Below are 24,207 nucleotides of genomic sequence, written 5' to 3' on the forward strand. Positions count from 1 at the left end.
CAAGGAGTACCAATGTAATGTAATATAATCCATTTTGGTTCAAATAGAAAAGCAGTATAACAAGGATAAATAAACCCAACTAAACTCATTGGTAAATATACAACATTAGAACAGTCCAATGGAGGAACATTACAAAATTCCTCCAGAACCTACAGGAACTTGCTGCATTTGGACCCTTTGACTGAGGTAGATTGGTGCTACCTGCCGGGAGGAGCCTTCAGGTTACCACTATCGGCAGGCAGATCCAGGCAAAGCAGAGACCTGAGGGGACCTTCACCTATACCAGCCCTTGTTCCCCTTGGGTTGAGCCTTTGGGTACCCGGGCTCACAGAACTTAGATGGGTCTCTGCTGGTGGCAGAAGGATGGTCAAGGAGAGTTGAGACAGGCAGTGATCAATGCAGGCAGCAATCAAGCATGTCCAGTGTGTTAGCAGTGGTCAAGGCAGGCAGGGGTCAAGAATATCCAGTTTTCAGGCAGTGGTCAAGGCAGGCAGCAGTCATGCATAGCTGATATTCAGGCAGGAGACAATACAAGGTATCAATCCATGGGAGAAAACAGGGGATAGAGAGGCAGGGCAGGTAAGCAAGGACAAGCACAGTGGAAATAAGGCAGGAAACTCACTGATGAAGAATGAATACAAACTGGACAAGAACAAGGACAAAGCTGGAACAAGGACTGAAGACAACACCAAGTCAAGGACTGAAGACAGAGCTGAGATGATAAGCAACACACACTCTACTGCAAGGTAGTAGGACCTGTTTCTGAGACAGTGAGAGTGTGTCGGCATTGGCCTTATATAGGCCTGAAAGTGTGATGTCATCATCTGGTGTTGTCAGGGCTTTCCCACCATTGCCCGTTTAAATGAGGGAATGCTGGGCGCACTTATATCTAAGGAGGCCCATGCCAAGATAGGACCAGCAGCGTCCTGCCACATGTGAGGCTGGCAGCTTCTTGCTGCATTGGAGAGTGGTGTCAGACAACCAGCTTGGGAGCAAAGACAGGAGGTTCAGCCGAGGAGTTGAGTGTGACAGTTTGCGGGGGGCAGGACTAGAATCATCAAAACAGTATGTTTTTTCACAGGAGAGAGTCCTACTATTGCGGGGGTGGGGGGGGCACCATGATTATGGGGCCTCTCCCCTGAAAACACATCACGACTCGATGGCACATTCTTTTGATTCATGACCAAATGCCGCAACACAAAAGGCCATGGCAAGCAACACAAAAGACCGTGGCAAGCAGACCTTTATCATGATAGTGGCCCAAATCTCATGGGATCAGCTTAAAGGACTACTGGCCACCCAAAAAATAAACCATGGCCAAATGGGGAAGTTGAGCGGGAGTCATTGCTGACCCACATTTCAACCTGGGGCTGCTGGGTGAGGTGTCCCCGACTCCTCCAAAATAAAAATAAAGTTTAAAATATGTGTGCAGCGACAGCACTTCCACCCAGACTCCCAGTAGACAGATCCCCCCCATCCTCTGCACCACCCCCCCCGGCAAAAATATCACCTTTCTCCCACCCCTGGCTCCCCTGACAGACAGGCAGGTCCCCTCCTCCCAACCCCATCCCCCTGATAGACAGAGTCCCCCCTCCCCATCTCCTAGCCCCTCCAGAGCCTCCCTTACCTTTTAATTGATGTCCATGTTGAGGACAGGTGGCCCCTCATACCTGTCCCAATGGGCACCATTTTCCAAAATGGCACCAACCTCACCTTGCCTCAGCCATGTGACAGGGTAAGTTTGGGGGCCCAATTTTGAGGGGGGCATATTTTTTCTTTTTTTCCTCTGTAGCTTTAAACATGCCATGGGAGCCTCAGGACTGTGTTAGGATCCCGACCTCCCACCACACATCTAATGATCAAAGCTAAATAGCAAAACTGATATTTAGCTGGATAAGTTGCAATATATGCACAGATATTCAGCGGCATAGCCATGCTGCTGAATATCCTTGTAACTTAGCTGTATAAGTGTTATCCGGCTATCAGGGACATTCATCAAAATGTGTTATCACAGGTGTTAGGGCCCTAATGCCTGCGATAACACCATAACACATGCACTATTTATCGCAATGTGAATTCAAATTCTTTGAATGTATTCAATGAGGTGGGATCAATGAAAATGAAAGGCATTATCACACCATGCAATAGTGTAATGCACACCAGAAATAACTACACCTTTTTCTGGTGTTAAGCTGTGCAAGAGAGAGAGAGGGAGAGAGAAAACCTGCAGGGTGGCACACATAGTAGTCAACTCTTTATACCACTATAGCAGGGCCAGCCAGCACAGTACACATCAGTGAAGATTTGACATGATTTAGAATTAGGAAAGTCACACAAAGATGAGATTTCTACAATGTTCTCTCATCCTAGCTTGATATTACCCTAGTAGGAAAGTGCATCAAGCTAGGGGAGAGAACATTGTAGAAATCTCATCTTTGTATGACTTTCTAACTCTAAATCTCTTTCTTTCTCTCCCAGCCCAAAAGTGTAAAATGCCTGTCTGGGCACTTCACAGCTTGAAAAGTACAAATATTGTGGGGCATGCTAACTTTAATGCATGTTGTGATAAAGTACCTAGGTGAAGCACTTGGTGTAATAACCTTAAAATACGCAAGGTACTGGTATATACTATAAAGCACCCTCCCGAAAGTCCCTTTTCTTCGTGGATAAGTCCCTTTTCTTCGTGGATAAGTATCCCTAATCAAATATTTGTCATCTTTTCCTTCTGCTTGAATGTGCTGCATCAGTCTTGTTGAGATTACTTCTAAGAAAAATCGATATTTAAAAAAATCTAACAAAAAGTACATGTGTTTATAATTAAAGTAATGTGACTCCTTATCACAGTCGAGTTTGATTTATAAATGCCTACTCGAGATTGGAGGGTCCAACAAAAGTTTTGCTGGTGGTAGGGTGCTTTATAGTATATACCAGTACCTTGCGTTCCTTAAATTGTTTACAGAGTTGTGTACTGGAATACACGGTTGGTGTAGGTGGGTGTTGTGTGATTGATAACCTTAAAATAAACATAGCCACACCCCTTTTCCTTAGTGCAGACATTATTCATGTGAAAATTATTGCATTTTGATAAATCTAGCTATAAGTTACATTAGCTAGCAGGATTTGAATATTGACCCTGTACAATATTTTATAAATCAAAGTGGATAGCTTATTTTAAACCAAAGCACTTTCTTCATAAATTAAAGATATTCTTTTTTTTGTTACTTGATTTATGATGTTTTGATTTTTAATTTGAATGTATGTCATTGTATGTGGTCCTAATGGTTACTGTACTGTATTTTAAAGTTGCTACTGTAATCCATCAGAACAGCTATGGGTGGGTGAAACCAAATAAAATACAATTTTAAAAATTAAATAAACTGTATTTATCCTATGAAGGATACATGAACATAAACAAAGCAAAGCATTTATGTTGTGAAACAATCTAATTTATTTGTAATAATGGAATTGGCTGAAGATGTGATACATTGCTTTGCTTCTTGCCAAGCCAGAAAGATGCAAAACAACCTGAAATTTACAAACATTAGGCCTCCACAAGGAGGTCAGCATTGATCTTACTGGATGATTCCCATCTATTTCACTGAACTTTTGACTCTGGAGATTACCTACTTATTGTAGTTGCTAAATATTCCATATATTCACAGGCAGAGATACCGAAATAGTCAACTGAAAGTACAGAAACTCCCAAGTTAGATAAAATATTCTCATTTGTTTAGCAATGGCTTACTATAACAATTACAATGCAATGCAAAAGTTTTAAACAAAGACATACAATATTTTAAAAAACCTTTAAAAAGACCATTTATGCTTATTCAGAAGGGAAGCCCTAGAAAGAGTACTGTTTTATCCTTATATGAAACAACTGTGCTGCTGCATCTCCTTCAATCAAACACAGGGTCATCTAATTCCAAAATAATGTTTGTTTGCAAACATCAAACAATTATTTCAAGCACACTGGAGCAATTATAGAATACAATTCTTTGAGCAACTCACCTCAGGGTCAAGGAATACATGAAACGTTATAAAATTACCCAGTATAATCCTCTACAATACCAAATTAGGAAGCACATTACTTCTCTGTCAGTTATGCACTTTTTAATGCTGAACTATATAAAGTAGTTAAAGGTTCAGTAAAGCTGAGCATCATGGATAGAGTGTAACTAGAAATGAATCTTTTAACAGTGATTCCCATCACATATTACCTTAATCTTTTATCACTAGAGTAGGAAGAAAAGGACTAACTGCCAGAAAGGAATCCTGAAAAACCAGAGCCTACAAGAGAAGTGCTCTATCAAGACTCAAAAGGCAATATTTATTCACTAGAGAAGTAAGGACAAGGAGACCTCCTACATAAGAACATAAGAACATGCTATACTGGGTCAGACCAAGGGTCCATCAAGCCCAGCAAGTACCCTGGCAAGTACCCAAAAACTAAGGGCTAGATTTTAAAAGTCCTGCACTGGCGTGCCTATTTTGCATAGGCCGCCGGCGAGCGCAAAGCCCCGGGACACGCGTAAGTCCCGGGGCTTCATAAAAGGGGCAGGAGGGGCGTGTCTGGGGCGTGTCCGGGGTCAGGGAGCAGTCCAGGGCAGGTCCGGGGGCGTGGTGACGGTTCAGAGGTGGGCCGGGAGGGCGGTCCTGAGTCCCCCGGCACTGCGGCCTGTGCCGGGGGATGCTGAGGTGGTACGCGCAAGTTACGCCTGCTTCAAGCAGGCATAATTTGCACAACAAAGGTAGGGGGGGATTTAGGTAGGGCTGGGGGTGGTGTAGATGGGGGAAGGGAGGGGAAGGTGGGGGGACGCGGAAGGAAAGTTCCCTCTGAGGCGGCTCCGATTTCGGAGCAGCCTGGGAGGGAACGAAGGTAGGCTGCGTGGCTTGGTGCATGCAGGCTGCTGATTTTGCGCAGCCTTGCATGCGCCGACCCCGGATTTTATAAGATACGCATGGCTACGCACGTATCTCATAAAATACGGCGCACGAACAAAAGTATGTGCGTGCATACTTATTTAAGATCTTATTTTAAGATCTACCTCCAAGTCTATTCCATGCTAGTGTTGCTAGTAATAGCAGTGGCTATTTCCTAAGTCAACTTAATTAATAGCAGGTAATGGACTTCTCCTCCAAGAACTTATCCAATCCTTTTTTAAACACAGCTATACTAACTTCACTAACCACATCCTCTGGCAACAAATTCCATTTAGGAAATAATTATGCAAAAAAATGTAAAATAACAGTTCATTTGTTTTACTTCAAACCCAGTCCATTTTTTTTCTGTACAAAACTAATATTTAGCTCCATGTCTGTATAGAGAGACAAGAAATTGGAACTATAAATTTATGCATGCAATAGGTGGGAAACCATGACTAACTCAACCTTTCTATTCAGACTAAGAGCTATATAGTAACTCAGTATATGTGATTTAGCCTGTATGTGTGTTCTATGTTTTCTAGTTGGTCCTAATAAAACTATGTATAAATATCCAATATTACTGAAGCAAAAGCATACATTTGTGTATTAACACAACATTACTTAAAGTTAGGATTCCTAGATAGCAGCAGTTCATCAAGAACAGGCTGAGTAAGGACAGACTTTGCCCTATTGCATGAATAGTGCTTATTTCTTCAAGGTCAGGAGGGTCAGGAGGGTCCCCCAAGACTTGCCAAAAGTCGCTGGTGGTCCAGCGGGGGTCCGGGAGTGACCTCCTGCACTCGGGCCATCGGCTGTCAGTAATCAAAATGGCGCCGATAGCCTTTGCCCTTACTATGTCACAGGGGCTATCGGCGCCATTTTAAATACCGGCAGGTGTGAGTGCAGGAGTTGGCTCCCGGACCCCCCGCTGGACCACCAGGGAGTTTTGGTAAGTCTTGGGGGGGGGGGGGTCATGAGGGTGGGGGGTTTGTTTAAATTTGCTCCTTTAGACGGCTGGATAATTTGGCAAAGATTTGTTGTATTCGTGGGGAATCTCGATACGTTTCGCTTCCCCACGAATACAACAAATATGGCCTTATACGTTGCGGATTATAAATACGTAGGAAACGAATGCACATCCCTAGTGATAAATGGAGTTCACTCTAAGGAGAATGGTGTTACTAATAGTGTGCTGCAGGGATTAGTTCTTGCACCAGTTCTTTTCAACATTTATGTAAGTGACAGTACGGAAGGATTATCAGGAAAAGTTTAACTTGTTGCAGATGATACAAAAATTCAGCAACAGAACAGACAATCAAGAAAGTGTAGAAAATATAAGGAGGGATCTAGTGAAGAGCAAGGAATGTTCTAAAGTTTGGCAGTTAAGATTTAATGCTAAAATATGCAGACTCATGCATTTGGGATGCAAAGACCCAAGGGAGCAGTTGGGATGAAATTCTTCTAAGTTCTCCTATCCTTCCTTCTTGTTCTCCTATCCTTCCTACTGCCTTTCTGTTCTACCCCCGCCCAGTTACATTCCCCTGTTGCAATGTATTTTCCAATCTTTCAGTTACTATGTGAACCGGTATGATGTCCCCACAAATACCGGTATATAAAAGTTTCTAAATAAATAAATAAATAAATAAATAAGTACAAAAGAAGAGCAGAATCTGGGGATGATTGTATCCGATGATCTTAAAATGGAGAAATAGGTAGATAAGGTGATGGCAAAATCCAGAAAGATTCTTGGCTGCATACAGAAAAGGATGTTGAGCAGAAAACATAGTGACTTACCCCTGTATAAATCCCAAGTAAAACCTCACTTGGAATCCATTGTATAACTGTAGAGACCACTTCAAAAAGACATAAACTGGTTGGAGTCAGTCCAGAAAGTGGCTACTAAAATAGTCATAAGAACATAAGAAATTGCCATGCTGGGTCAGACCAAGGGTCCATCAAGCCTAGCATCCTTTTTCCAACAGAGGCCAAAACCAGGCCACAAGAACCAGGCAATTACCCAAACACTAAGAAGAACCCATGCTACTGATGTAATAGCAGTGGCTATTCCCTAAGTATAATTGATTAATAGCCATTAATGGACTTCTCCTCCAAGAACTTATCCAAACCTTTTTTGAACCCAGCTACACTAACTGCACTAACCACATCCCCTGACAACAAATTCCAGAGCTTTATTGTGCATTAAGTGAAAAAGAATTTTCTCCGATTAGTCTTAAATGTGCAACTTGCTAACTTCATGGAATGCCCCCTAGTCCTTCTATTATTTGAAAGTGTAAATAACCGAGTCACATCTACTCGTTCAAGACCTCTCATGATCTTAAAGACCTCTATCATATCCCCCCTCAGTCGTCTCTTCTCCAAGCTGAACAGCCAGTGGTCTTTGTTCTAAAGCATATGAGGGTAGAATTAAATATAATAAACATATATACCCTAGATGAAAGATGGGATGTGGAATCATGATAGAGGTATTTAAATACCTCCAAGGTTTCCATACCCAGGAGGTGGGTCTCTTTCAACAGAAACAAGGCTCTAGAATGTGGGAACATGGAACGAAGTAAAAGATGATAGACTAATAGAGTAAGGCATCATCTAGAAAATATTTCTTTACAAAGAGGGTGGTGGATGAATGGAACAGCCTCCCAATGGAGGTGGTGTAGACAAGGATAGTATCTGAAATCAAGGAAGCATGGAAGAAGCACAGGAAATCTCTGAGAGAGTTGTAGAGATTGTAAAGCTGAATAGTTAGTGTGGATGGGCAGACTAGATAGTCCATATGGTCTTTTTCTGCCATCAAGTTTTATGTTTCGATGTAAAATTTATTTAGCTAAGGGGTAGATTTTAAAAGGTTGAGTGCATGCATCCATGCGCGCATGTTACCTGGCGCATGCACATGGACGCCCGATTTTATGACATGCACGCGCAGGTGGGTGCATGTTATAAAATCGGGGGTCGGTGCGCAAGGGGGTGCACGATTGTGCAACTTGCATGCGCCGAAGCCTGCAGCCTTCCCCTGTTCCCTCGGAACAGCCTCGGAGGGAACTTCCCAACCCAATAACCTAATCTCCCTTCCCCTTCCCCTAACCCTCCCACCCCCTAGCCCTATCCTAAACCCTCCCGACCTTTATTTTACCTGTTGCGCCTGCCTCTGGGTAGGTGCAAGTTACGCCAGCCGGCAGCCTGCTGGCATGTGATCGTCCAACACAGCGGCAAATGGCCACTGTGCCGGAGGCCTCTGGCCCCGCCCTGCCCCCTGGACCTCCCTGCCCCCTCCCCACCCCTTTTTCAAAGCCCCAGGACATACGATCATCCTGGGACTTTACGTACGTCACCGGGCCTTTCTAAAATACCCCTCCTACGGTAGGCTTTTTAGCTCATAAGAACATAAGAAAATGCCATACTGGGTCAGACCAAGGGTCCATCAAGCCCAGCATCCTGTTTCCAACAGTGGCCAATCCAGGCCATAAGAACCTGGAAGTACCCAAAAACTAAGTCTATTCAATGTTACCATTGCTAATGTCAGTTGCTATTCTCTAAGTGAACGTAATAGCAGGTAATGGACTTCTCCTCCAAGAACTTATCCAATCCTTTTTTAAACACAGCTATACTAACTGCACTGACCACATCCTCTGGTAACAAATTCCAGAGTTTAATTGTGCGTTGAGTAAAAAAGAACTATCTCCGATTAGTTTTAAATGTGCCCCATGCTAACTTCATGGAGTGCCCCCTAGTCTTTCTACTATCCGAAAGAGTAAATAACCGATTCACATCTACCCGTTCTAGACCTCTCATGATTTTAAACACCTCTATCATATCCCCCCTCAGTCGACTCTTCTCCAAGCTGAAAAGTCCTAACCTCTTTAGTCTTTCCTCGTAGGGAAGTTGTTCCATTCCCCTTATCATTTTGGTAGCCCTTCTCTGTACCTTCTCCATCGCAATTATATCTTTTTTGAGATGCGGCGACCAGAATTGTACACAGTATTCAAGGTGCGGTCTCACCATGGAGCGATTCAGAGGCATTAAGACATTTTCCGTTTTATTCACCATTCCCTTTCTAATAATTCTCAACATTCTGTTTGCTTTTTTGACTGCCGCAGCACACTGAACCGACAATTTCGATGTGTTATCCACTATGACACCTAGATCTCTGTCTTTGGTTGTAGCACCTAATATGGAACCCAACATTGTGTAATTATAGCATGGGTTATTTTTCCCTATATGCATCACCTTGCACTTATCCACATTAAATTTCATCTGCCATTTGGATGCCCGATTTTCCAGTCTCACAAGGTCTTCCTGCAATTTATCACAATCTGCTTGTGATTTAACTACTCTGAACAATTTTGTGTCATCTGCAAATTTGATAATCTCACTCGTCGTATTTCTTTCCAGATCATTTATAAATATATTGGAAAGTAAGGGTCCCAATACAGATCCCTGAGGCACTCCACTGTCCACTCCCTTCAACTGAAAAAATTGTCCATTTAATCCTACTCTCTGTTTCCTGTCTTTTAGCCAGTTTGCAATCCATGAAAGGACATCGCCACCTATCCCATGACTTTTTACTTTTCCTAGAAGCCTCTCATGAGGAACTTTGTCAAACGCCTTCTGAAAATCCAAGTATACTATATCTAACGGTTCACCTTTATCCACATGTTTATTAACTCCTTCAAAAAAGTGAAGCAGGTTTGTGAGGCAAGACTTGCCCTGGGTAAAGTCATGCTGACTTTGTTCCATTAAACCATGTCTTTCTATATGTTCTGTGATTTTGATGTTTAGAACACTTTCCACTATTTTTCCTGGCACTGAAGTCAGGCTAACCGGTCTGTGGTTTCCTGGATCACTCCTGGAGCCCTTTTTAAATATTGGGGTTACATTTGCTATCCTCCAGTCTTCAGGTACAATGGATGATTTTAATGATAAGTTACAAATTTTTACTAATAGGTCTGAAATTTCATTTTTTAGTTCCTTCAGAACTCTGGGGTGTATACCATCCGGTCCGGGTGATTTACTACTCTTCAGTTTGTCAATCAGTCCTACCTCATCTTCTAGGTTCACCGTGATTTGATTCAGTCCATCTGAATCATTACCAATGAAAACCTTCTCCATTACGGGTACCTCCCCAACATCCTCTTCAGTAAACACCGAAGCAAAGAAATAATTTAATCTTTCGCGATGGCCTTATCTTCTCTAAGTGCCCCTTTAACCCCTCGATCATCTAACGGTCCAACTGACTCCCTCACAGGCTTTCTGCTTCGGATATATTTTAAAAAGTTTTTACTGTGACTTTTTGCCTCTACAGCCAACTTCTTTTCAAATTCTCTCTTAGCCTGTCTTATCAATGTTTTACATTTAACTTGCCAATGTTTATGCTTTATCCTATTTTCTTCTGTTGGATCCTTCTTCCAATTTTTGAATGAAGATCTTTTGGCTAAAATAGCTTCTTTCACCTCCCCTTTTAACCATGCCAGTAATCGTTTTGCCTTCTTTCCACCTTTCTTAATGTGTGGAATACATCTGGACTGTGCTTCTAGAATGGTATTTTTTAACAATGGCCACACCTCTTGGACATTTTTTACTTTTGTAGCTGCTCCTTTCAGTTTTTTTCTAACAATTTTTCTCATTTTATCAAAATCTATTTATTGATTTTTCAAGTTGCATACATAGAATAAATTCCATATCCAACCAGACATTTGACAACTCTGAATTGTAGTAACAGATACAATCATTGAAGATCCAGTACCATGAACATTAACTTGTGATTCGAACTATGTGACTGGCTGAATGCCTTAATCGCATAGGCTTTTTAAAATCTACCCCTAAGTCATTATCTGCATAAAATTTAGCCAGATAACTCTGTGGCACTTTGAGGATATTCTAAGGCGGGGATGAGTTAGCTGAGCAATTTATCTGGCTAACTGATATTTGGAATTGGCCAAATAAATTATTTAGCTAACTCTAGCCAGTCCTAGGAGAAGGATTAAGTTATCTGGGAATATATCCAGATAAGTACCATCTGTATTAAAAACAAACAAAAAAAAAATAACATTTGGGCTGGTGAGGCTGTGCCCTCAACCCCCTGTGAAGATGACTGAGTGAAGTCTTGTGGGCTAGAGCAGTATCCATGCTGACCCCATCCTTTTCTTATGCAATTTCAACTTTTATTAAGATAATCAGCAAATAATACTAGCAATAACTGCCTACCATTGCAGCATAGTCACAACACTGCTTCTCAGAGAGGGTCAGGAGTTCCTACTACTGGACACATGGGGACCTCCTGATCCCAGCTGAACTCTGCCTCTTAACCTGCCCAGCAGGGTCCCACCCACAGAGCTCTTCCTGCCCAGCAGGGTCCCCCCCCCCCCCCCCCCCCCCCCACAGAGCTCTCTCCTTCTATGGGATTTAAGATGGACCAGGCATCTAGCCAGGTCCTACACAGGTTAAAGAGGGATAATAAGGCCAATCTTTCATAACCCTCTTCCTCAGTTCATGCTCCCTGAAATACTTAGAACATAAGAAAGGCCATGCTTGGTCAGACCAAGATCTATTGAGCCCAGCATTCTGACTCACAAATACTCAACAGAGACCAATAATTAATCTATTTCTTATATTTCACTCCCAAGCACTGGCTTTCCCAAGTCTACCTGGCTAATAACTGACAATGGACTTTTCCTTCAGGAACATGTCCAATCTTCTTCTGACGCCAACTATGTTAGTTGCCTTGACCAAGTTCTCCGGCAACAGATTCTATAACCTGATTATGCATTGAGTAAAAAAACTATTTCCTACAATTTGTTTTAAATTTGCCAGTTGTTAATTTCATGGAGTATCCATTAGTCCTAGAGTTGTTTTAAAAGGTAAACAACTGTTCCTTATTTACCTGTTCTGCTCCACTTTGAAAATTACCTCCTAAGCATTAGTGATCATGCAATAAATAGCTTGCAAGTATACCATGCTATTTAGCATGCATCCACTACAGCCTCATGTAAATGAAATTCCTTCATTTACATTTTCATACACCTTAATTTTAGTTTGTACATAGTAAAATCTTCTCAGACAAGTTTAGTGTACATGCTAGCCATTATTGTATCAGATGCTTAAATTAGCATATGCTAAACATGCTGAGCTTTAGTGGATAGGCCCTCAAGTCAACATGTAAATCTGTATTTGCATTTTTTACATGAGTGGTCTCAGAGAGAAGTTGGTACAAAATATTATAGTCCATTAAAAAGGCAGCACTACCGAGATGCTCAGTCATAGGCATTAGGGGTGTGCATTCGGATTGACCGCATTAGTAAAACGCAACTCATATTTTTTTTTACTTAAAAAATTGATTCGACATAAACGATCGGATTTCCCACATATCGAACATAGATATGTTCGATATGTGGGAAATCGCGATTGTTGAGCCAAAATAAAAATATAAACCCCCTCACCCTCCTTAATCCCCCCCCCCCGACTTACCACAACTCCCTGGTGATGGAGCGAGGAGTGAGGACACCATTTCTGCAATCCTTGGCGAGAAGCATGTGACGTCGGCGGCACGTCGAGTGACGCCGGCGTCACGTGATTCCCGGATCGTTCGCGCCGGACGGCTCGTTCAGCCCAAAAAGAACTTTTGGCCAGCTTGGGGGGGCCTCCTGACCCCCCCAAGCTGGCCAAAAGTTCTTTTTGGGCCGAACGAGCCGTCCGGCGCGAACGAGCCGGGAATCACGTGGCGCCGCGTCACTCAGACGCGACGTCACGTGATTCCCGGCAAGTTCGCGCCGGACGGCTCGTTCGGCCCAAAAAGAACTTTTGGCCAGCTTGAGGGGGTCAGGAGGCCCCCCCAAGCTGGCCAAAAGTTCTTTTTGGGCCGAACGAGCCGTCCGGCGCGAACTTGCCGGGAATCACGTGACGTCGGCGTCACGTGATTCCCGGCTCGTTCGCGCCGGACGGCTCGTTCGGCCCAAAAAGAACTTTTGGCCAGCTTGGGGGGGTCAGGAGGCCCCCCCAAGCTGGCCAAAAGTTCTTTTTGGGCCGAACGAGCCGTCCGGCGCGAACGAGCCGGGAATCACGTGACGCCGCGTCACTCGACGTGCCACCGACGTCACATGCTTCTCGCCAAGGATTGCAGAAATGACGTCCTCACTCCTCGCTCGATCACCAGGGAGTTGTGGTAAGTCTGGGGGGGGGGATTAAGGAGGGTGAGGGGGTTTAAATTTTTTTTTTTGCACATATGTACATATACCCAACTCATTGGATTTTTTTTATGTCCATATTGGCCGCAAGTGGGACCCCCTTTCGGACATAAAAAATATGAACATAAAATTTTGCTCTGCACATCCCTAATAGGCATATTGTGTTTCTATTTAGAATTCTACACTATTGGGTAAAAGAATTTTTGCAAAAAAAAAAAAAGTTGTTTTCTTTATAATCTTTTATATAACACATATTAAAATAATGTTTTTCTTTTCTGTAAGTTTTCATTTAGGTTTCACTACAAAACAAGAAATCCAATAATTTTGTAGTAGGAGTCAAGGAGCCTTTGGAATCTGGGAGCAAACCAGAACTCATCCCAAAGTAAGACTGAGACAAATATTTTTATTGATAGTTATTTTTTCCTCCAGATACTCAGGGTATTTAGAATGATATAGGGGTAGATTTTATAACATGCGCGCGGGCGTACATGTGAGCGCGCTACCCAGCTACCAGGCACGCGCAAGTTATAAAATCAAGGCTCGGCGCACGCAAGGGTGAAAACAATTGTGCACCTTGTGCGCGCCGAGCCGCGCTGCTTTCCCCCATTCCCTTCCCCTTAACCTAACCTTCCCACCCCTTCCCCTAACTTCCCCCCCCAGCCCTAATCTAACCCCCTGACCGTTGTCTTACCTTTTGCGCCTGCCTCTGGTCGACTGCCGGCACGCGATCCCCAGCATAGTGGCATGTTATAAAACTGGGGGTCGGCACACGCAGGGGGGTGCATACTTGTGCATTCTGCGTGCGCCGACGCCCATGGTCTTCCTCAGTTCCCTCCCAGTCTGCTCCAATTTCGGAGCGGACTGGGAGGGAACTTCCCAACCCCCTCCACTAAAATCTCTTCCCCTTCCCCTAACTTACCCGCCCCGTAGCCCTAACCTAGCCCCCCCAAAAAATGTTATTTTACCTTTTGCGCCAGCCTCAGGTCAGGTGAAGGTTGCGTGCGCTGGCACCCTGCCGGCACGCGATCCCCCAGCACAGCAGCAAATGGCCACTGTGCCAGGGGCCTCTAGCCATGCCCCAACCCGCCCCCTTCCCTCCCCTTTCTCGAAGCCCCGGAACTTACATGCGGCCCGGGGCTTTATGTGCGTGGCCGGCCACCTACGCGCGTAAAGCCTGTAGTCCTTTTAAAATCTACCCCTTATAGATTGGATATTCAGTATAGCAGAATATAGCATGGTTCAGTTTTAACCACATATTCTTAAGTGGTGTCATTTGGCAGGTTTCTAATCAGCTAAAACATAGCATATAGCAAAGTTGGATTACAGTCATTGTAACTTAATTACAATATTTTATGATAAGATTATCAGGAGTTAATGAAATTTAATATGACTTGAAGCAATTGTTCCAGTCAGAAAAATAGTTTCTTCTTTTCACCATTCAATAACATATTGAATATATTACAGCATATTTTAACTTAATAATTTGTATGTGTGTGTGTCGCTAGACTCGCTACTGTAAATGGTCTCAGGCGGCAATATCTCTTTATTAAGAGACGGTTTTAAAAACAAATTTCACTAAATCAAACAATGAGATCCCAGTGTATGAAACATCTTTTTCTGGCTTTTTCATTCCAGGAATGGACTGTAATAATTTTCAAGACCAATTTAACTAATATTCCAAAAGATGTTCTTTATTTCAGACTGTTCAACACACCAAAATTCTTTGATTTAATACAATTTCATTATTTTCTCTATCTTCTGCTCCAGCTTATTGCAGACATGCCCTAAGTAGCTTGGCAAACACCTTTGCCAATCTGCACATTTACAAGATGAGATAACTAAATGCTGCAGTGCTGATTATTACCTCTGTATTTACTAGTTCTAAGATAAGCTTCTGATGCTCAGTTTTTGATGGAATGTTGAAATCTAAAATACTGCTTTCATATGTCTAGCAATTTATTTAATATCATATCAGCCTTTACAATGCCTTTTTAAAGGCAACATATGACTGAGCATATATTAAATGATGAAAACATAAATATTCTATATGCAGATTGCTATAAAACAGTATAATATATTGAAAAGCTAGGACTCTCGATGCATTTGAAAAGAAATAAATATGCTACAAATATATAGAGATATTAAATACACAAAATACATTTTCAATTTCAAATACCCTTACAAATAGAAGAAACTTAGGCAAGAATCTCCTGAATTTAGGCTGAATGATTAGATAAAAGAAATCAACATTAAACTAACAAATGCAAGGAAATTCAGTTTTAACGTAGTAAATGACAATAGAGAATACAAGAAAATAAGAAATTCCATGCTGATTCAGATTAATGGTTCTTCGACAGTGGCCAGTCTGAAGTTCCTAGAAGTAGTCAGAAAATCCCAGTATGAAAGTCTGTTTCATTTTACTCTTTCCAAGAATTTAAGAAATACAGAAACCAAAGTTTGTTTGGCTAATTATAATTATTTATGAACTTGTCCTCCAGACAAGGTTGGTGTAAGTAGAGTGACCAACTGCCTGGTTTTGGAGCGGTCAGCTCAGTTTTCCAACCTGTTGTACGGTGTCCGGTTACAAGGGTAACCGGACACTGTAAAACTCGATCAAGCAAGGCCAGGGGCCAATCAGTGGTGGCAGCCTGGCAGCGCTCCAATCACCTGCCTGTTTTCAGGGCTCAGTTTAACTCTCCTCCTCCTCTGCCTCTCCCACGGCTGTGCCGCACTTGTTGTTGCTTTGCGCCTCCTGGGAGTTGCAGAGGAAGAGTAGAGTCGAACCTGAGCCCCAAAGACAGGCAGGCAGAATCTGCCTAGGAAAAAGATTACTGCTCGATTTGAAAGGGAAAAAAGGGGGGTGGCTGCTGCCAGCTGCCCCCCCCCCCCATACGAGGAAATGGTTAAAGGCTGTGGGGAGAGGCGAATAGGTTGAAAAGAGGAGGTGAATCTGGTTTTTCCCCATCTCCCTGAAATCAGCAATGCAAGCTTGGGCTGTCTGAGGAAATGAGTCAGAGCCAGGATATGAGGTCCATGAGAACCCTCTGGAAGGAAGGGATGTGTATCAGGTAGTACGGAGGCACCATACCTGGGGAGGGGGTGAAAAAGAGCTGGTGATAATGAGACATGAGACAGATATGGAGAGGAAGAATCTGTGTGAAAGAAAACCAGAGGTGGTGATGGGGATGAGGAGAGTCTGAGATCGTGTTGTGCTGGGGTTGGGGAAGAGATATAATGGAAAATGTATGTGAGAGAGAACCAGAGGTGGTGAAGTGGGAGATGGTATCAGAGAACTAGTGATTGTGATTGGGCAGGAAAGCCTAAGGTGAGATGGGGTAGGGAAAGGGGGTGGGGGGTTCCTGGGTCAGATCAAGACAGATCCTGAGATTGGATGAAGGGTTTGAAAGAGAGAGAAAGGGGGATGATGTGGAAGCAGCTATGATAGAGGTCCAGGAGGAGAGGGTAAAGTATACAAGAGGAAGAATGGAGGTGAGAGTAAGAGAAAGGGTGCTGGGGAGAAGTATGAGAGGGGTTACTTAGGAGGAAGTGAGTCAGAGCAGGGATGATGGGGTGAGGGAAACAAACTTGAAAGGATGTGAGAATGTGAGTGACATAAAGTGCTTGAGATGGGGTGAGAAAGTCAATATGGGGATGATGGGATGGTGGGGATGGGAACAGGAAGGGTAGCTGATGGGGAAGAAGGGGTTCAAATAGAAGGAGACAGATTGGGGAAGGAATCCAGTAAAGGGAAGGAGGGTGAAGAGGAGCAAGAAAGGACGAAGTTGGGGAAGTGAAGCTTTGGGCAGAGAGAATTGGAGGGTGAGAGATGAAGGATAAAAGAGGAGTGAGGGAGAAGGTGGGATGTGAGGGTGATGTAAGGGAGAGATTTAGAGGCAGGGAAGAGAGAAATGATGCAAAATTAGATGAAAGGGAAAGATAGATATTAGGTGAGGGGAAGAAGTAATGAAGACAGGAGAGAAAAGAAAAAGTAAAATGGAAAGGAGAGCCTGGAAAAAAAAAGAAGACATAGAAGAGAAAATCAGGAAAAAAGAACCAAGACCAAGGCAAAAGGAATTCCACAGAGATAACAGAGGTAAAAGAAGAAACCATTTTATTTTTAGTTTGATGACTGAAATATTTCACACACAGTGATCTAGTAACTGTTTGATTCCTGGAATAAACTCGATTCTCTGCATGCTGTGATGCCTTTTTTTTTGATCAATGTAAATATTATCCAATATTTTATAGATGAGCTATCAAAACCAAATGCATAGGTCCCTTCTTCACATATGAATAATGTCTCTGATTTGACATCTGAAGAAGGGTTCTCTGTGGTTTCAAAAGCTCGAGGACAGTATTATTTTCCAGTAATTTGTATGCCGATCCTGTAAAAGCTTTCAGAATCTTCCAAGAATCCCATGACTGGAATGTAATTTTCAGTATTAAGTTATTGTATGCTCTCTGTACAATTTATTTTTTGCTAGATGGAGAGATGAGATGGAGGGTTAAATAAGTTTGTGAAAACAGGGATTTCCTCACCAAATGGAATAGAGCTGGTTGGAGCACTTTGATTAGAAACTAGCAGCACATCACTGATCATGTAAGAATCAATCAGTACAGTGTATCCCCTTGGTTTTTCCAGTGTGCTTGGTGTAGATTTTTTTTTTTAATTGTCCCTAAAAGGCAAGCAGGATGTCAGTAACACTAGTATCCTCTGTTTTACATTTTATAAGATCATTCTCAGGGTGAGGACTGATCATGCTTGTTGAATTTAATTATCAAAATGTTGTTGAGATACCAAATGAGTCTGTGCCCCAAGTCCTTTAAGTACCTAACAACATCTCTGCCATAAAGGTAGGATTAATACACTAAGCCAGCAAAAGAGCAAATATATCCCAGCACAACAGTGCCTTAAAATTGGCTTTGGGTATCAAAACCAAAATTATATCATTGGCAAGGCAAAGTCAAAAGCATTTTTGTTTTTCAGATCAAATTTAAAATAAACAAAACTGCAGAAAAGCTTTTTGTTGTTTGCTCCAAAATGACTCATTATTCTATATTCCTATACAAAGAGAACAATGCTGCCAGCTAACTGTAAATCAGCAAAGATATTGTAATTCCTGTCTTCTTTTTTTGTAAGTTACATTCTGTATATATTCCAGCATTTGTAGTCAGGTTCTTGCCAATATAAAATATGAGATTATAAATCCTAGAATAGTTAGAGATGGTAATTGAAAAACCAGTACACAGTGTGCCTGCTAGCTTGGCATTAGTTGGCAGCTCTGGAAAGGCGCTTACATTATCAGTCATAGTAATGCATTATCACAGCTAACATGGCATGAACTGTCACAGAAGATCACAAAGATAACAAGGAGGATATCACATTGTCGGTGCCATGGCATATTGTATTAAGGCTACTGCTAACATGAATTTCAACTGCATCTGATGCACACTACATTGAAGATTTATACTACTTATATTTGACTACATTTTTCTTCATTTATTTCTCTTCTTAGCAATTTAACATCAATTACAAACTAAGGGGGTCATTTACTAAGCATTTTTCCTATAGACACAGAATGGATGAAAACCTTTAGTAAATAGGTCCCTAAATTATAAAAACCATGAAAATGTGAACCCAATGTAGAGATCCCCATTTAGTTCTTGGTTTTAAAAAAAAGAAGTCCCAGACCCTAAAAAAAACATTGGCAATAACAAAGTGGCTCTACAGTATAAGTCTGATTCCTGGGACTGGCTTCAGCTCCTCTGGCCAGCCTGTGGCTTAAGATGCCACAGAGACAATGTCCACAGCCTGCTGGTGGAAGGAAGTCTGCACCTTTGCTCAACAGTGACACCTACTGACTGAAAATAGGATTGTAAGCCCTCTGGGATATGGAAATATTTACTGTGTCTGAATGTAATCCACTTTGAAGTGCCCGACAAGTAGAATAAAGGATACATGCCTACCAGTTTCCAGAAGATGCTGAGGTTTGTGACCCCCCTATCTAAAAACTGTCACTTCAATGGCTGAACTAAGTGTGAGAGTTATAAAATAGGGGAAAAGACCTGAAAAAATTTGAATGAAAGCTGAAGGCACCTTAGCCCAATAGAAACTGATTCTGATTTTTCTGGAAGATCAACAAAGTAAGAGGAAACTGCCAAGCAAAAAAGTAAATTAGATTGTCAATAGAACAACATAAAAATAACAAAAACCAGTGAGAGTGAATGTCACATATCCATATGGTGATAGTGATCAGCTCTGCTGTTGGCATAAAACAAGTTTTAAGCTTTTCTTACAAAGAAGGTCATGTACTAACCCATGGAATGTATTGCAGGGAATCGGCAAAATGTCACATGAAATTGCCAGCAAAAAAATTTGCAAAAAGATAACTTCACCTAAAGGAGCTATAGTTACCTTTTTTGCAAAAACCAGACTGCAAAGCCTTTTACCCATGCAGGTTTTTACTAAATCCATAAAAAATGGGCTTCTTTGCATGACATTGCATCACTGCAGTTCAATAATTTTGAATTTGAATACAATTTTGTGAGCCTGCACAGAGTTTTACTACTTGTGAATGCACACATTTGCTGGCTGAATACCAAAATAGTGCACCTTATCCTGAATATCGTGCACTGTATCGGGATATAGTGTGTGACACGCCATTTGCAGCATTTTCCACTGGTAAGTAAACAAGCATCCAAAACTCATGTATTTGGGACTCGCAGAAGTTTTAGGATTTTGTGCCTGAGGGTTGAACCACAAGCAACATTGGGTGAGTGAACAAAAAAGGTGAACATTCACACTTTTAGTGGATCCTCCCCCAAAGCATTTCTCTTTCTCTCCCATCTGTCTAAACCTACCTTCCAGTTCTCCCACTGCCCATCTCTGCATCAGTTCTTTCACTTTCCCTCTCTGTCATTCTTCCTTCTCATGCACTCACCTCCCTCACCACTTTCCATTTCTTCTTTCCTGTAATTTTCCATTCCCTTATCCCCTTATTCCTTCATTTCCCTTCCTCCATTTCATAGTATGAAATATGAATGATAGATTTGCACCAAAATATAATACAGAATTTGTGCTTATTTTAGTTACAATTCTTTTAACCTGTTGACTTCCTAAACTAGGGGTATTGACAGCTTTCTGAAACTGAGATTTTTAAAAATGATTCTCTCTCTTTCATGAGCAACTTTCAGCTGCTTCTTAATGGGCATTTGACGCACCTTCATTCACAAGCCTGCTGGTGGTTTTCCTCTCTTATGTCCTTACCCCTCTCCTCTCAGTCTGGCATTAACAATAGTCCTCCAAGAGTCAGGGACTGTGGCTGCCTTCAGAGTCTGTAGTGTATACTATGTTCTGGTCTGAAGATATCTCTGTGCAGTGACAGCCAGGTTCCTTTCATTCCTAGGGTCTATAGATGCTGACTCTGAAGCAATCCAGCCAGCCTAAGGATCAGGGGACAGGATCCACAACTGAATTTTGATCACCCACAAAACAAAACACAGTGCTACCAATTGGCCATTCAGCCAACCTCAGATATCAAGTTTTAAATGCTAATGCCACTGTATGAGGGAATATATTATCATTGATTATCATAGAAATGTAAATGGTTATTATAAAAAAAAACCCAACTAGAAATATTGAAATTTAAATCAGTGAAGCTGGTGCTATTTCATATGGTAAGTAGGATTTTAAACTAACATACTTGCTGGTGTTACAAATTGTATTTAGCGTCCCAAACTGATTATAATACACATCCCCTGTTATGCTCATATACTCATATATACTCCTCAGTATCTTTGTATTCTAACTTAAAAGCCAATTTTCAGAATCCCCACACAGCTTGCAGACCAAAGGGCACACATTATCCACAGGTTTGCAAGTTGATTTTCCAAGGGAAACTCCCTGTGGAGTGGGAGCAGGGGAAACATGTACCTGTAGAATTTGCAGATAGTCACATAGTAACATAGTAAATGACAGTAGACAAAGATCAGAAGGTCTATCTAGTCTGCTCAGCAAGTTGCTTTTGGTAGTAAGTGGCACTTGTGCTTTCTGTTAAGGGTAGTAACTGCTGCTCCAGGCAGGTTACCACTAAAGCTGTGCATCAGGTGCCCAATCGTTTCCGCTTTTGGTTTCGTGCAGCCATGGGAAAAGTTCGTATTTCCGCAGATCGGCATTTTTCTTTTTGCATAGAATCATTTTCGGTTTAGCGTGCACTAATGGGAGTTAGTGTGCGCTAACGGGTTTGTGTTAGCGTGCACTAACAGGAGCTATAGCACACTAACTCTCCTTAGTGTGCGCTAACTTCCGTTAGCCGATAAACAATCACATTTCCCAATGATTTTTCGGAAAAAATCATTTTTCGGTTTAGCGCGCACTAACGGATTTGTGTTAGCGTGCACTATCGGAAGGTAGAACGCACTAACGGGAGATAGTGCACGCTAACTCCAGTTAGTGCGCGCTAAACCGAAAAACAATTTTTTCCGAAAAATCATGGGAAATGTGATCGTTTATCGGCTGTGCCGATAAATGACAAATTAAGAAATATCGTACGAAATTTCAATTTATCACAAAAATGATCCACATCCCTAGTTACGATCATGCTTTCTGATAAAGGTGGTAGTGACTGCTGCTCTGTGCAGATTACCCCTTGCCTTCTGTTAAGAGTAATAGTAACTGCCGTTCTGTGCAAGTTACCCCCATGCAGAGAGGTTTTGCACTTAAAGTTAACATAGGTTACCCCATTTTTTCATTTCCATCCTCTAGCCTATAGGGATCTGTAGTGTTTATCCCATGCCCTTTTGAATTCCAACACTGTTCTCATCTTCACCATCTCCCTACTGGGAAGTGCACATAAGGAGTTAATGAAAACCCTGCCTGTTCGTACTCTATGAATCTCCCTTTCCAGCATTGTTTATTTATTTATTTATTTATTTTAATTTTTTATATACCGGCATTCGCGATGGGAGTCGCATCATGTCGGTTTACAATTAACAGGGTGTGACAAGAGGAGAAAAACTTAGAACATTAACATGTGATATAAGAAGAAATAGCAGTTACAATAAAACAGGGACATAAAGTAACTTGGAAAGTAAGGAAAGCGATAGAAAATTAACAATGTGATAAAAAGAGTAACAAGGTAATATACCGTATATAATAAATTTATATAATATAATAAAATATAATATATAATATATAACATACCGTATATATAATATACCGTATATAATGTACCGTATATAATAAAAGCAACATAAAAAACCTGCTCATTTAATGAGAAATAACATTATGGAGTTGTTAGAGTTTATGTTTACCCTGAGGGGAGGTCTTAGTTGATTTGGTTGAGAGAAAGTTCAATTTGTGTCTGGAAAGGCTTTCATAAATAACCAGGTTTTGAGTCTTTTTCTGAATGTAGGAAGGCAGGGTTCCTGTCTCAGTTCTGGTGGGATGGAGTTCCACAAGGTAGGTCCTGCTGCAGAGAAAGCCCTGTCTCTGAGCGTTGTTCTTTTTCCCTGCAGATGGGGGATAGTGTGACATTTTCAAAGGGGCCTTCTCTGCAGTTAAACATTTAGAGCCAGATTTTAAAAGCTCTACGCGCGTAAATCCAGCGCGTAAATGACAGCGGAAAATTGCCACTGTGTCGGAGGATCGCGTGCCGGCAGGCTACTGATGCATTCAACCTGTACCTGCCTCTGAGCAGGCGCAAAAGGTTTGATAAAAATTTTGGGGAGGTTAGAATAGGGCTAGGGGGGCAAAGGTTAGGGGAAGGGGTGGGAAGGTTAGGTTAGGGGGAAGAGAACGGGGGAAGCTCGCGGGCATTGGCGTGCACCCCCTTGCATGCACTGACCCCCAATTTTATAACTTGCGCGCACCTTCACATGCAAGTTATAAAATCGGGCATACATGTGTGCGCGCCGGGTATATCATTGTCCAACTCTGGCTTTTCTCCATCTGATTTGCTCTCTCTCTCTTATTCAAATGAATGTTTAATGTGGATAAGTGCAAGGTGATGCATATAGGGAAAAATAACCCATGCTATAATTACACGATGTTGGGTTCCATATTAGGTGCTAAAACCCAAGAAAGAGATCTAGGTGTCATAGTGGATAACACATTGAAATCGTCGGTTCAGTGTGCTGCGGCAGTCAAAAAAGCAAACAGAATGTTGGGAATTATTAGAAAAGGAACGATGAATAAAACGGAAAATGTCATAATGCCTCTGTATCGCTCCATGGTGAGACCGCACCTTGAATACTGTGTACAATTCTGGTCGCCGCATCTCAAAAAAGATATAATTGCGATGGAGAAGGTACAGAGAAGGGCTACCAAAATGATAAGGGGAATGGAACAACTCCCCTATGAGGAAAGACTAAAGAGGTTAGGACTTTTTAGCTTGGAGAAGAGACGACTGAGGGGGGATATGATAGAGGTGTTTAAAATCATGAGAGGTCTAGAACGGGTAGATGTGAATCGGTTATTTACTCTTTCAGATAGTAGAAAGACTAGGGGACACTCCATGAAGTTAGCATGGGGCACATTTAAAACGAATTGGAGAAAGTTCTTTTTTACTCAACGCACAATTAAACTCTGGAATTTGTTGCCAGAGAATGTGGTTCGTGCAGTTAGTATAGCTGTGTTTAAAAAAGGATTGGATAAGTTCTTGGAGGAGAAGTCCATTACCTGCTATTAAGTTCACTTAGGGGCGGATTTTAAGAGCCCTGCTCGCCTAAATCCGCCCAAAACCGGGCGGATTTAGGCGAGCAGGGCCCTGCGCGCCGGGAAGCCTATTTTACATAGGCCTACCGGCGCGCGCAGAGCCCCGGGACTCGCGTAAGTCCCGGGGTTCTCCGAGGGGGGCGTGTCGGGGCGTGTCGGGGGGCGGGCCCGGTCGTCGCGGCGTTTCGGGGGCGTGCCGGCAGCGTTTTGGGGGCGGGTATGGGGGCGTGGCTACGGCCCGGGGCGGTCCGGGGGCGTGGCCGCACCCTCCATACCCGCCCCCAGGTCGCTGCCCGGCGCGCAGGAGGCCCGCTCGCGCACGGGGATTTACGCCTCCCTCCGGGAGGCGTAAATCCCCGGAGAAAGGTAAGG

The 24,207-nt window shown here is 42.5% G+C and overlaps 1 long non-coding RNA gene across 3 annotated transcripts in view; it reads left to right on the forward strand.

The window, feature by feature from the left end:
• Nucleotides 1-24,207, forward strand: part of LOC115093262 — a 201,592-nt gene that overhangs the window by 174,629 nt on the left and 2,756 nt on the right. For all 3 annotated transcript variants that reach the window (XR_003857255.1, XR_003857256.1, XR_003857254.1), the window contains one exon: nucleotides 13,404-13,503. This is a non-coding gene — a long non-coding RNA (uncharacterized LOC115093262). The remainder of the gene's footprint in view (nucleotides 1-13,403; nucleotides 13,504-24,207) is intronic.

This window comes from Rhinatrema bivittatum, chromosome 6, assembly GCF_901001135.1.
Source record: "Rhinatrema bivittatum chromosome 6, aRhiBiv1.1, whole genome shotgun sequence".
NCBI classification, from domain to species: Eukaryota; Metazoa; Chordata; class Amphibia; order Gymnophiona; family Rhinatrematidae; genus Rhinatrema; species Rhinatrema bivittatum.